Here is a 15,064-nt window from a genome sequence, read left to right on the forward strand (position 1 = left end):
ATAATGTGAACGCATGTACTAGGTAAATGTATAATTATCAATTCAAAAGTTTTTGTAGTAAATTTTTCGAAAAGTGTCTACAGCCTATCAAACATGTTTTAGAAGTTATTGGTAATATATATCCTGACAGCTGCATTGTCTTTTATGAAACTTTAATCTGTATTTAAAAGAAACATGAACTTTCAATGGAACTAAATGCAAAATTGTCATAAAAAAGGAGATCCGGAATTGAGTTAAAAAATTAAAGATTTTCAGTCTATACTTTCCAGGACGAGTTTTGTAATACCAAATATCAGCATCGTTTTATAAACATTGGACGCAGCATGTAAAAAGATGTTGATGTTTGGTACTACAAAACTCCTGGAATTTTTGAACCAAATTCCAGACCTCTTTTTTCATGACAATGATGTATTGCCTGGGTGATGCTCAACAGATTGACTTGCACTTCTCTTTCCAAGGCTGTATTATCATATCGCCAGTCATCGTTTTTAAGTTTTTTTTTCTGGCAACTATTTACTTAACTCATTCTTGAGGCGGTCATGGACTTACAAATATCATCTGGTCTTGGCAAATATTGAAACTCGTTGTTCACAGAACTCGTTGGATAAAGTTCGACAGGGGTTACCATAAAGCGTTAAAGATATTTTTAAAGAGCCACTGTTTCAAAACCCACTCATCATACATCCACTTTACTCAGCGCCTTACACCATGCCCTCGTTTGTAGATACTGGTGTCACTACGATCCGTGATCTCATTGCAGAGAGTGAAAATTCTTTCTGACCGTATTCTATCCCTGTCATTGAAATACGCCTCTCAAGCCATTCCAACTAGATTGAAAAGCAAACATTCAAAGAATGTTTTCCCGATAATCATACTAGTACGTACTATTGATTTTCAGCTTCAACATTCTAATGAATTCAATCTTCCCTTTAATAAATTGGACAAGGGAAGTTTCTACAAACACGTCATCGTTGTCCAAAAATATCAGTAGATGGCAAGATAAACTTAACTCTGTATGGAAAGATATTATCAGACAGCCTGATTCAATTACCCTAACTTTCTGACATGCTTCGACCAACCAACTTTGAAGAAAGAAGGAGATTTACGGTGGCGTATTATCCATAAAGCTTCCCCAACCGGTTCGTATCTCTGGCTCTGCAACTTTGGTTTGTGCACTGATCAAAATTATCGAATTTGTTAAGAGAGAGATTTGTTAATTCATGATTTTTTCCGAGTGCATTCACATGCTGCCGTTAATATTTGCTTTGATCTTTAGAATGGCGTCATGTCTTATTCATACGGATAATGTCATTCAGATTGCTCGGCATTGCACAATGCTGCTCGTAAAAGCTCGGCTTTTGTCAATAAACCAGCTCATTGTCTGTTCGCTTCAAGTTTCATTACGTCAAAAGCAACGATGGCTATCTAATTTGCTCGAATGAATAAACTGAATAACCAGCTGCTGGTTGATCATACAGAAATCTTCAAAACCAGAATTCGTTCAAGAATTATGTCAGAATATTGATCACTATAGGCTTTAACATTTTCAAATGCATTTGATATCACCTTGATAGTCAAAAATGCCATCTTCTTCATAGAAAATAATCGATTGGTTTTCAATTAATGTTTTTTTTGACATCGCTTTATTATTAATTCTGCTTACATTCTTTGGGTTTCTCTCAACATCATGTTTTTTATGCCGTTTTCTAAAGGATGAAAGGTACGAAATGTACTATTAATAATTATTTTATCGTGGCTTAATAACTTAATTTAGCTCATGACGATTCCTTATTTGAATTGTTAGAAAAATTGAATTTTCAGTCTCTTTCACACTTTTGTCCTTCATGGAAATGTACTGTCATATCTGTCGAAATTTTGATAATCAAGGACAATCTAAAAATAAATTTTCCTTTGCCTTACTACTACTACAACTACTATTACAAATGAGAAATCTTATCCAATAACCCTCCAATCGAACAAGTCAATTAAAAAGGGAATTTATTTCTGACATTTGGAAACGTGCCAACATTATCTCAAATCATCAAATCGTTCAAAAGTTGAAAATTACCGACCGATTTCCATTTTACCTAGTCTATCTAAAGTCTTTGAAAAGATAGTTCACAAAATACTTTCACATCATGTTTCTAATGTCATATTTTCCAATCTGTTTAGTTTTTGTCCAGGCAGATCTTGTATCACTAATTTAATTAATCTCAAAAAACATCTCCTCTTAGCAATATACAATTATTCAGTATGTGATATTCTAGACACTGATTTTGCTAATGCATTCCATAGTATTAATCGTCAATTACCACTAAAGTTGGTATCTTTTGGTGTTCAGAGTATCTAACAGAAACGGTTCAATTCGTATGTTCGTAGTAGACTTAACAGAATGATTATGAAAATGCCTGTTCTTAGTGGACACCTTTTGTTTCGGGCGTTACTCAGGGATCTCATCTTAGTCCGCTTTTATTTATTCTTTTTAGCAATAAAATGTGTGATAATCTTGTGTCACACTCGTTACTTTTTGCTGATGACATGAAGGAATTATCGTAGGATTGATTCTGATAATGACTCTCTAACGTTGCAATCTGATATCAATAGAATCGTCAGCTGAGTCGATAGCTCTGCTGGTGGACATAATCCTCGGACCTGTCTTTAGCCCAATCATGAGATTTATTCATTGGTTCGATGGGGTTTGTATGCGGTGTGTGATAGTGATTGTACGAGTGATTATGCTTCGTAGGCTCTACAACGTGTGGAGGGGTCGCAGTCAGAAAAATAGAAACAGAATATAGCTTGGTTACCACTGTTTTGAGACTGGGTGTTAAGCCGAGCGGTTTTGTCTGTGATTTCTCCGCTAGGTGACTGCGTGCTGTATTACCCCTATTTGTAACAATCAACCCTATTTGTAACAAAATTTAATTTTCAAAAAAACTTTGCCGTATATGTTGAAATATTAATAAAATATGCATATTTGTATGTTTGAGGGCAATTTTCTTTTTTTTTCCTTGTCAAAACTCATTTTTCCGAAACTGCTTTTGTTACAAATTGGGTTGATTGTTACAAATAGGGGTGACATGTATCACCCCTATTTGTAACAATCAACCCTATTTGTAACAAAATTTAATTTTCAAAAAAACTTTGCCATATATGTTGAAATATTAATGAAATATGCATATTTGTATGTTTGAGGGCAATTTTCTTTTTTTTTCCTTGTCAAAACTCATTTTTCCGAAACTGCTTTTGTTACAAATTGGGTTGATTGTTACAAATAGGGGTGACATATGTCAACCCTATTGTAACAATCAACCCTATTTGTAACAAAACCTAAATTTCAAAGAAACTTTGCCGTATTTGATGAAATCTTGATGAAATATACATATAAGTATGTTCGGGGGCGATTTTCTTCGTTTCCTTGTTGAAACTCATTTGTACGAAAATGCTCGTGAGATTAAATTTCGTTGTGCAGGTTCCTAGGGATAAGAGCCCTACTCGTAAGATATTATCGAGTTGTGCAGATACATGCCAAAGGTTTGTTTCGGGGCAATTTTCCCCAATTTCGGTCGAAATGTTAAAAATCTTGTTTTCTGACCGAAATCATACTAAACCTATATTGGGTTAACTTTTGTTACAAATTGGGTTGATTGTTACAAATAGGGTTGACGTGTCAACCCTATTTGTAACAATCAACCCTATTTGTAACAAAATTTAACCAACTTGAAACAAAACCTAATTTTCTACAAAACTTGGCCGTATTTGATGAAATCTTGATGAAATATACATATTAGTATGTTTTGGGGCAATTTTTATTTTTTCCTTGTCGAAACTCATTTTTTTCCGAAAATGCTCGTTAGATTAACTTTTGTTGTGCAGGTTGCCTAGTATAAGAGGCCTACTCGTAAGATATAATCGAGTTGTGCAGATAGGTTTGTTTCGGGGCAATTTTCACTAATTTCGGTTAAAAAATGTTAAAAATCTTGTTTTCTGACCGAAATCATACTAAACCTATATTGGGTTAACTTTTGTTACAAATTGGGTTGATTGTTACAAATAGGGTTGACGTGTCAACCCTATTTGTAACAATCAACCCTATTTGTAACAATCAACCCTATTTGTAACAAAACTTAACCAATTTGTGACAAAAGCTAATTTTCAAAAAAAACTTGGCCGTATTTGATGAAATCTTGATGAAATATACATATTAGTATGTTCGGGGGCAATTTTCTTTGTTTTTTCCTTGTCGAAACTCATTTTTTCTTAAACTACTCAGTAGATAAAATTTCTTTGTGCAGGTTTCTGTTTGGTTTATGTTGCCGTGCATATTGTGTCTATCAATTTGCTTGTGAAGAATTCTACTTTTTTCTTGAAATCAATTGGGTATTGCATGTAGGCGAGTATCTAAGAATTTCGCCTTTGATGGGTCCCTTAAAGGTTGTTTTTGGGTGATCCTCTGAGCAGGCATTGGGACGTTCCAGTTGGTTTTGCATTTGTTTTAAATATCAAGAATGATTTCTTAGTTTTGCTTTGAGCCCTGAAATATTTCAACGTCGGAATATGTTGTTTTTTTATGTATTTCTCACTGTAAATTTAAATGTTGAATGCATTTCCAGTGTCAGTAGTGTAATGAAGTCTACCACCATTTAATATCCAAATTGAATATTCGTCAGTTTGTATAACCTGCTGTAGGGAGATTTTCACTGACAATTAACTGGGAGACAGCGACACAAGGGTAATTTCCCACTCGATGTTGCTGCCGAGCGCTGATGGATAAGTAACCCTATGACCTTTGATGAAGGGATGAGTCAAGTGCATGGCATATTTCGTATCATAAACCTCAAGAGGTAGACTATCATAAACGATGTTATTATCTGCATCGGCCGCACACACTTTTTAGATTCGGAGATTTTCGTTCTGAATACTCTTCAGAATCACGTTTCATCTCTACTTTTTATGTTCATAGGGATCACGATAACATTCAATAAAATTATGATTACTCACTTCCAGAAGTATCTGTCCCTCGAATTCTAAAAAAATGCACTTGATTATATTTTTTGTGATATTCTAAACTACTCGGTTATTTGGGTGACCGATACTATAAGGTCAAATACCAGATCGAAGGTATCTGGAACATAAACGACTCCACTATCTAGCTTTGGACACCATATGTGTAGTGTCTCACCTATCTGTGTCTGGCTTGGATTATGAGTAACTACATGATGGGTCCTTTCTGCCTTAATTCCATGTGGTTTTCGGCTGCTGAAGCTTGATAAAATTATCGATTTTACGGCATTGCCATTGCTGTACGGCATTATTATTGAGGTAATATTGAGAAAAATACGACTGAAGGAGGAAAATATCGAACTCAAGGCCGACGTGATTGAAAGTTTTTTAAAATTTAAAGTTTGATGATGATTTAAGTTACTATGAAGCATCCTTTACAGAGGCCGACCAAAGTCTCGGTGGCCTGCAGATGAATAGGATAGGCAAAAGAAAAAAGTTGTCGTGTTCCGATAACCCGACCTACCCTATTTTTTGCCTGCGACCCAAAACTTTAGCGCAACGTAAACACGGAAGTAACAAAAAGACAGAAAACCCCCCGTAAAATCACGTGTTCGTCACCTGATATTTGATTTTTGCTTGGGACGTCGACGTCTTTTATGTATTTAGTCCTTTAATATGTATGATACGCTTTTTCTGGAAATGTTGTGGTAAGTATTAGATCGCCCTGGACCCTGAAAAGTGCATATTTAAAAGAAAATATAGGGGAAAAAACCAGCCGACCTACCTGCCCTGTTTTGAAACCATGTTATTGGAAGAGCAAAATTTTTTTTTTGGTTTTACGAATTACAAATAGCGTTAACTTTTGATACAAATAGGGTTAGTATGACTTCTGTCAGTAAAGAAGATTTGTTTTGCATTTTTGACCAAAATTAGTGACTGATGCCGCCCACCAAATTTTGGCATGTATCCGAAAAACATGATTACCTGTTAGATGGAGGCCTTTATCCCTAAAAACCGCGAGCCGAAAATTTTATCTAATGAATAGTTAAATGAGTTTCGAACATGGAAAAAACAAAGAAAATTGCCCCCGAAAATACTAATATGTATATTTCATCAAGATTTCATCAAATACGGCCGAGTTGTTTTGAAAATTAGCTTTTGTCACAAATTGGTTAAACTTTGTTACAAATAGGGTGATTGTTACAAATAGGGTTGATTGTTACAAATAGGGTTGACACGTCAACCCTATTTGTAACAATCAACCCAATTTGTAACAAAATTTTACCCAATATAGGTTTGTATGATTTCGGTCAGAAAACAAGATTTTTAACATTTTTGACCGAAATTGATGAAAATTGCCCGAAACAAACTTTTGGCATGTATCTGCACGACTTGATTATATTTCGTGAGTAGGCCTCTTATCCCTAGCAACCTGCACAAAGAAATTTTATCTACTGAGTAGTTTAAGAGAAAATTAGTTTCGACAAGGAAAAGACAAAGAAAATTGCCCCCGAACATACTAATATGTATATTTCATCCAGATTTCATCAAATACGGCCAAATTTTTTTTGAAAATTAGCTTTTCTCACAAATTGGTTAAACTTTGTTACAAATAGGGTTGATTGTTACAAATAGGGTTGATTGTTACAAATAGGGTTGACACGTCAACCCTATTTGTAACAATCAACCCAAATTGTAACAAACTTTAATCAAATATAGGTTTAGTAAGATTTCGGTCAGAAAACAAGATTTTAAACATTTTTGACCGAAATTGGTGAAAATTGGCCCGAAACAAACTTCTGGCATATATCTGCACGACTTGATTATATCTTACGAGTAGGTCTCTTATCCCTAGGAACCTGCACAACAACATTTAATCTAACGAGCATTTTCGGAAAAAAATGAGTTTCGACATGGAAAACAAAGAAAATTGCCCCCGAACATACTAATATGTATATTTCATCAAGATTTCATCAAATACGGCCAAGTTTCTTTGAAAATATGATTTTGTTACAAATTGGTTTAGTTGTTACAAATTGGTTAAATTTTTTACAAATAGGGTTGATTGTTACAAATAGGGTTGACACGTCAACCCTATTTGTAACAATCAACCCAATTTGTAACAAAAGTTAACCCAATATAGGTTTAGTATGATTTCGGTCAGAAAACAAGATTTTAAACATTTTTGACCGAAATTGGTGAAAATTGCCCCGAAACAAACCTATCTGCACAACTCGATTATATCTTACGAGTAGGCCTCTTATACTAGGCAACCTGCAAAACGAAAGTTAATCTAACGAGCATTTTCGGAAAAAATGAGTTTCGACAAGGAAAAAATAAAAATTGCCCCAAAACATACTAATATGTATATTTCATCAAGATTTCATCAAATACGGCCAAGTTTTGTAGAAAATTAGGTTTTGTTTCAAGTTGGTTAAATTTTGTTACAAATAGGGTTGATTGTTACAAATAGGGTTGACACGTCAACCCTATTTGTAACAATCAACCCAATTTGTAACAAAAGTTAACCCCATATAGGTTTAGTATGATTTCGGTCAGAAAACAAGATTTTTAACATTTTTGACCGAAAATGGTGAAAATTGCCCCGAAAGACAACCTTTGGCATGTATCTGCACAACTTGATTATATCTTACGAGTAGGGCTCTTATCCCTAGGAACCTGCACAACGAAATTTAATCTCACGAGCATTTTCGTACAAATGAGTTTCAACAAGGAAAACAAAGAAAATTGCCCCCGAACATACTTATATGTATATTTCATCAAGATTTCATCAAATACGGCAAAGTTTCTTTGAAATTTAGGTTTTGTTACAAATAGGGTTGATTGTTACAAATAGGGTTGACATATGTCACCCCTATTTGTAACAATCAACCCAATTTGTAACAAAAGCAGTTTCGGAAAAATGAGTTTTGACAAGGAAAAAAAAAGAAAATTGCCCTCAAACATACAAATATGCATATTTCATTAATATTTCAACATATATGGCAAAGTTTTTTTGAAAATTAAATTTTGTTACAAATAGGGTTGATTGTTACAAATAGGGGTGATACATGTCACCCCTATTTGTAACAATCAACCCAATTTGTAACAAAAGCAGTTTCGGAAAAATGAGTTTTGACAAGGCAAAAAAAAAGAAAATTGCCCTAAAACATACAAATATGCATATTTTATTAATATTTTAACATATATGGCAAAGTTTTTTTGAAAATTAAATTTTGTTACAAATAGGGTTGATTGTTACAAATAGGGGTAATACAGGTGCCGTACGTTGTGAGTTTAAAACCGATCGAAAATTATCTTATTACTTATTAGTGTCCATTCATTCATGTCACGAGGAGTAAGAGAAGCGCTGGGATTACATGATAAGATTAACGGTTACAGGTCGGCCGATTAATGTTAACCTATCGCTAACAGACACCTACAACATATCACGTGGCAATTGCTTCATATTTTCCATCAGCGATCAACTAGGCGCGTCACAAAAATTGAACTCACAATGCGCGTTCTCAGCTCCTCTGTAGCTTGTTTTCATTCGGATGTATCTGGTGGCAATTTTTGCAAAATGACAGCAGTCGACGAAGCCCTAAGAAGCCCAACATCATCTTTATCCTAGCAGACGATATAGGTAAGGTTGTGTTTTCTCATCTCTGCGGTTTTACAAACTTGAAATGATCACAAAGTGATACATGAAAATGTTTTATTGCGTTGCCCTTGAATGAGAAATTGCTCATAAACAGTGTTTAGGATGCAATTTGATTTTTCAACTCTACCCAACCTACCTTTCAACCTATTTGTGATTATCACAACATTTCACATCCGTTTACCGCTACTCTCTCCTTAAACGTCACATATTCAAAGTGTGTCATTAAAATGCATCAGCAATTTCCTGTAGTATATTTGTATTTATATATTATGTGTATGTATGCATGCGTATGTATGTATGTATGTATGTATGTATGTATGTATGTATGTATGTATGTATGTATGTATGTATGTATGTATGTATGTATGTATGTATGTATGTATGTATGTATGTATGTATGTATGTATGTATGTATGTATGTATGTATGTATGTATGTATGTATGCATGTATGTATGTATGCATGCATGCATGCATAGGGGATTGCAGGAATGTCGTCCCCGCGGGTAGGGGCGGGGGTGATGGTATCTTAGTTTCAGCACAGGGTTTTCCTTGCCATGGCTTCTTTTACTTTGATACGTTTGACTATGATATGTATTGCCAGTAAAGATTTATACTACCATCCTTTGGTGTCTTGGTGACTTATATCAGTACTGGTTTTGTAACAATTTCTTTTTCTCCTTTGCCGTGTCACGTATATATTTGGTGTCAAATTGTAATGTAAAATATATTAAAAAACAGTACTGAAGAAAATTTTATAGATGTTGTTTTAAACAGAATATATTCAATGTTCTCTCTCAAATGCACTTAATCAGTATCAAAGTTGTGAAATATTTCATATGTTATACATATGTTGCCCTCTGATATGTGTGTTTTTCAAGTTGATATGAACTATACCCTTTTGATAGGCTATAAAAGAGCTGACAGTGACAGGTTCCTAAACAATCAACAAAACACATCAGTTGAATATGCCATCGTGGACGAAGTACTGCTAAACTTCTCAAGTCGATCTCAATATTAAGGCACTAGCTTAATTGGTTGGAAAGTTGCTAAAATGTTGCAGCTTCAGTTGCAAGTGATGCCGATAGAATGAAACAAGGTTGATTGAAACTGCAATCAGCATTGTCGGGGTCCATGCGGTTGCCATGGTTGATAGTACTTACACGGATGATGCTTTGCCCAAACTTTGAGCTCAAATGTTCAAACGGTCTTTTGGTTTTTGATAAAGAAGAATTCTGAATATCATGTCACGGTGACGGCAGATTTTTAGCAAAAACCAATATGGCCACCATGGCCACGTTACTTTTCATAATTACAAAGAAAAAATATACCATCAATATCCCTCTATCTTACCGATGGAATATTATTGCAGATGAATGACCTGAAGTTATAAGAAAACGATATCTCTATTACTAATTTGCTATGCTTATGGTATCCACTAGGAAAGTAATGACGTCAGGAGTTTGGTTCATGATATGGTCTTACTATGAGTTTGATATATAGACAAGATTGACCAAGCTTTCAATCCAAATGCAGGTCTATTACATAGTAAAATTAATTTTGGGGATAAATTTAAGTTTAATCACACGTTAGTAAGGAAACAGACATACTTTGCTCAAATGCGCTCTCTCTTTCTCTCTCTCTCTCTCTCTCTCTCTCTCTCTCTCTCTCTCTCTCTCTCTCTCTCAGCTTGTTGGACTCCCCCTTCGGAAGCTGACGGGAAATGGGGTAACAGGTCTTGTTTCGAGCAGCACAAGGACGATGTATACTTGTTCAACCTAGAAGGTATCTTATTAATATTTTGTGAATTATATTGAACGGATATTTACATCTTACATTGATAACATAGGTCATTAACCTTTACATTAAAATGTCAGTGCTCCGTGGCCTGAGTCGTTGTGCCTCTACCTTAAGTAGCAATTTATGATTACATTTATAATTGTCGGTAGACAAAAATAATATCTGCAAAGATTGTCGGGATGCGGGTTTTTTTTGCTTGCAAAACGATATGCATTCGTCGGTTTAGACGGATTTACCTCAGATAATCATAGATTTTTATACTTTCCTTTATCCTTGTACACAGATGACCCATTAGAACGTACTAACCTGGCAGAAATGATGCCAGAAAAGGTGGAACACTTAGGGAGACGACTACAGGAAAAATCGGTGCAAGCTGTACCTGCTTTCATGAAGTCTGAAACTACTCTGGATTCATTGCCGAGTAACTTTGGCGGAGTGTGGTCACCTGGATGGTGTTGATACCCAAACTGCCATCGTATCATATTATTCGGCTCTATCTCATTTCGAATGGACATTTAGGGGATATTACAGTGTATAAGATTTGAAAAACAAAGCTAAAGTAAAACAAGGATGTATATCTCTTCCAAGAGCCCGGCAGCGATCAAAGCAGTGACGTAGACAAAAATACTTGTCAAACGAAATACAAAAAACAAACAATGTTCATAGGGGTCAATTAAATGTTAAAGGGAAGACAAGGATGTATTTTATATTTCAGTTGGAACCCTAGATGATGTTTGAGTTTGTAAAATTACTGTAGTAGACAAGTAGATTCTGAACACCTTCGCAAATAAATATTTTGAAGATATAAAAGCGAGTTTTAAAGAATGATGGGTTTGGTGTACTCTGAATTGTTAAAAGTAGCATGGCTGAGAAGATTAGGGAGTAAATCAAGAAGATGTCCCATAATCTTGGCCTGAAAAGAACAGTCGAAACAACAAAGTAACGACAAACTTCTATAAAAAAAACAATCTCTGTCAGTATCGCGAACCGAACAGCTTATATCCACAAACACTCTACTCACCGGGCGTCTATTAATCAGCACTTCATTAATACACTAAGCAAGCGCATATCAACTGTACTGGGTCATATGGGTACCTGTGATGAATCCCAGGGTCACTAAAGCGCAGCACGGTAGTTAAATTGCTGCTCTAACCAACAAAAAACCAATACACCAGCAAGGGGGAACAATAACAGGAAAATTGTCATTCTATGGTGAAATCTAACATTGGCAAACATTCCCTTGACTTTTGGACCGCTACGTATTAAAGAAAAAAGTGCACAGGTTTTGATTACAAGCTCTGCTGAGGAAAATGGCTTGTATGAATAAATCGCACAATAAGACAATAATCACCCTGAAGCAGGGTAAGGCTTCAAATACTGTACATAATTTAAGTAACACTAAACGTCCGCTGAAGGTGATTATCAATCTAAAGGTGTAATTTGCAAGGAAAATAATCTCAACAAGAATCAATATGGGGAAGGTTTACATAAGTTTCTCTGATTACGTTTTCGAGACGTAACCTTATATGACATTGAAAATAACATTGGAAATGTCAAAGTTCACTCTCCTTCGACCATGAAGAACAATATCCATACGTCTGATGTGTCATGGTTGGTCTTTCAGACACTAGTCGACACGGGCCCTGGTGACAGGGGACAGGTAGAGACATACATTGCTAAGATGCTATTATAACGCCCTCCCTTGTAGAGATATCATATTGAAGAAGCACCCCTCACCTGGCCAAGTCGTATGAAGGTTGACTCAAGATCGTACAAGTAGGAGATAGAAGACAGTGTGACACTTTTAATTAATTATTTGTAGACGTTGAGTGAGAACAATCGAGTACGGGATGTTTCATGGCGTAATCTTATTGAATCTTAAGAACAATCAAAGACTGGCGGGAAAAAAACCACGTGATAATCATTGTAATTGCGTAAGTTTAGAAGTGAATAACTTAGTACAACAGATCAGAATTGGAGACGTGAAGTGTTACGACCCATCTCAAATAAACAGATCTAAAATTATGCTACAATCTCCATCTTGATGTATCAGATTAATTTACTGAAACCAGTACGATCCAGACTGGTACCCCAACTCGTAATTCCCCAACTATGACCGCGACACTATGTAAAGTCGCAAGAAAAAATGATACAAACGGTAGTTTGAGTGCGAAATCGACCTTTGTTTCTACACGTGCATGATTGCTCCGGATGGTAAATGAAGTTATCAAAGTCCGAATGAGAAGAATACAATATGTACAAAGTCACCACAAACATTGGTGAGGTCGCTCACCCATAGTGAGCCTTTTTCATAATTAATAATATGAACGTGCTAGATGCAAGTTTATGAAATGCTGCCTTAAGCAAATTGTGTGGTGTTTGTATGTAGATTTGCTACCATTTGCTATTTCATTGACAAATTACTTTAATGAGATATACATTTGAACTGGCAGACGAAGTGCAGTCACTGCAACTAGCCTTAAGATGTATCTTGCCAAAGTGGAAAAATTATGACCGATCGCGAGTCGCGTTGCTGTAATCTCACTCCGTGTGATGTGACTTTCACAAGAGTCAGGATGTTGCCATTTTCCATGTTTAAGACATGTGAACCGCGATAGAAATGTAAAGCGAGTTAACGGGGAAAAATATTCCTATGGGTTCAGGAAACATGTGATTTCTTTTTGACGTCGTGAAATTTATTTGAATGGATATTGCACTTCAGTATCGACGACTTTGGATTTTTCGTGGTGCTTGAGCATGTGCAACGTATTGTTTTTACTTTCTCCACTCTATTTTCGGGCTGACATCATTGTAATATAGACATCATTGTAAAATATAAACTTCGAATGTTGTAACTCGAGCCAGTATTACGGAGGTCACTCATTCCTCAATGTCTGCGTAATTTTTTCAATCGTCTACACACGTCCATACACACAGCTGGCGTTTAAATCCAATGGATATGGAACATTTATGGCGACATTAATAATTGAAACCACTATTTGTGACTGGTCTCTTTCTTCAGCCTGGGGATGGATTATTATTTGCCGACGTCAAAAGTGGCTGACCCCCCTATTGGAACTTTCGAAAACAGGGTGACCCCCTCTTCAAAATTTCCAACACAGGGTGACACCCCGCGCTCGACAAAGGTATAAATTACTTCAAGTACACTTCTGTTTAATACAATGCAAGGATGCAATGTATAACAATGCAATGCAATGAAATGCCAAGGCATGCAAGGCAACGCCATACCACACCCAGACATGGCATACCTTGTCATGCCGAGCCGCGTATAGCGTTCCATGCCATACCATAGCATAGCATAGCATGGCATAGTATAGCATAGCTTGCCATGCCACAGCATAGCATGCCATGGCATACCATATCATACCATACGTTAATTATGGTTAATAGATTTAATGGACCTTGTTATTGCAAGAATTAATAGACGTTACTAAAACTGAAGTTTAAAGAGGGGTTTCAGCTTCTTACGTCTCTGTGTGCGTTTTAGGTTAACATCGTATAGGGCTCAGCCCTTGGTGACGAGCAAGGGTTTGAGATTGGAAATTTAATAGCATTTATTGTTAATAAGGAATAGTTAAGGATAAAACAGAGTTAATTGTTACTTGCTATAATGGTTTTGTACAACCACTATGCGTAGTTAACCCTCTGATGAAAACAATTCACACAAGTACATGACGTCAGACCCTGCGGAAAACTTCTTTTTGTCTCAAGCATGATTAATTGTGTAAAACATCATACAAATATGGTATTCTAACAGCCATTGGCACTTGTCTCGAACAAAGCTTTCTGCAACACTGAGCGAAGCTAAAAATATCGAGTTATATTAAATCAGTTATTGGTTTTAGCGCTATGCTTACAATTGTGTTGTGTTATTTTTCCATGCATGCTTGGCTACCGAGGAAGTGTTTTGCCCGTTTCATCAAAATGTAATTTGATGCAGAGATTATAGATTATTTTTAATATGTGTGGTGTCAGTCGTTTTATGAATTTTCCAATATAAAGGAAGAATTTTTATATCATAACTTAATTTCAAAAAATCAACTATTGTCTAAAATCATCAGCAGGACACCGATCAGTTGAAATGATTCGTCATTGCAATACCAAGAGATGAAGCATTTTAAAATAAACACGATAGGAAAGAGGGAATAGAAATCAGAGAGGATTAATATAGCGTGTATACAAATAATATCTAAGTGGAGAAATAACAAGTAAAGTTCTAACAAATAATTATTATAAGTCTAATAGTGTATGTGTGTGATGTTTGATTAAAACGGCTGTGCTGGTTTTGGTAAGAGGATCTAGATAAGAGATTATTTTGCACCATCTTGCTAACATTTAAATCTCATCATCCATTGTACTCAATTTTCGTTCAGTGGATCCGTTGTGCACCCAAATTTTGAAAACAAAACATTATCCAAGTTTGTCGCCCTGGGTGTCTTTCAGCTGTAGATTAATTTATTTCATTAAGTATCAGAAAATTATTGTTACAAAAATTCAAATCGATAAGTCCTCATTTACAAAATTCTACGTTCCTCCTCGAATATTGGTCTTTTCAAATCCCTAGTATACGAAACAAC

The sequence above is a fragment of the Ptychodera flava genome, chromosome 3 (assembly GCF_041260155.1).
Source record: "Ptychodera flava strain L36383 chromosome 3, AS_Pfla_20210202, whole genome shotgun sequence".
Classification (NCBI taxonomy): domain Eukaryota; kingdom Metazoa; phylum Hemichordata; class Enteropneusta; family Ptychoderidae; genus Ptychodera; species Ptychodera flava.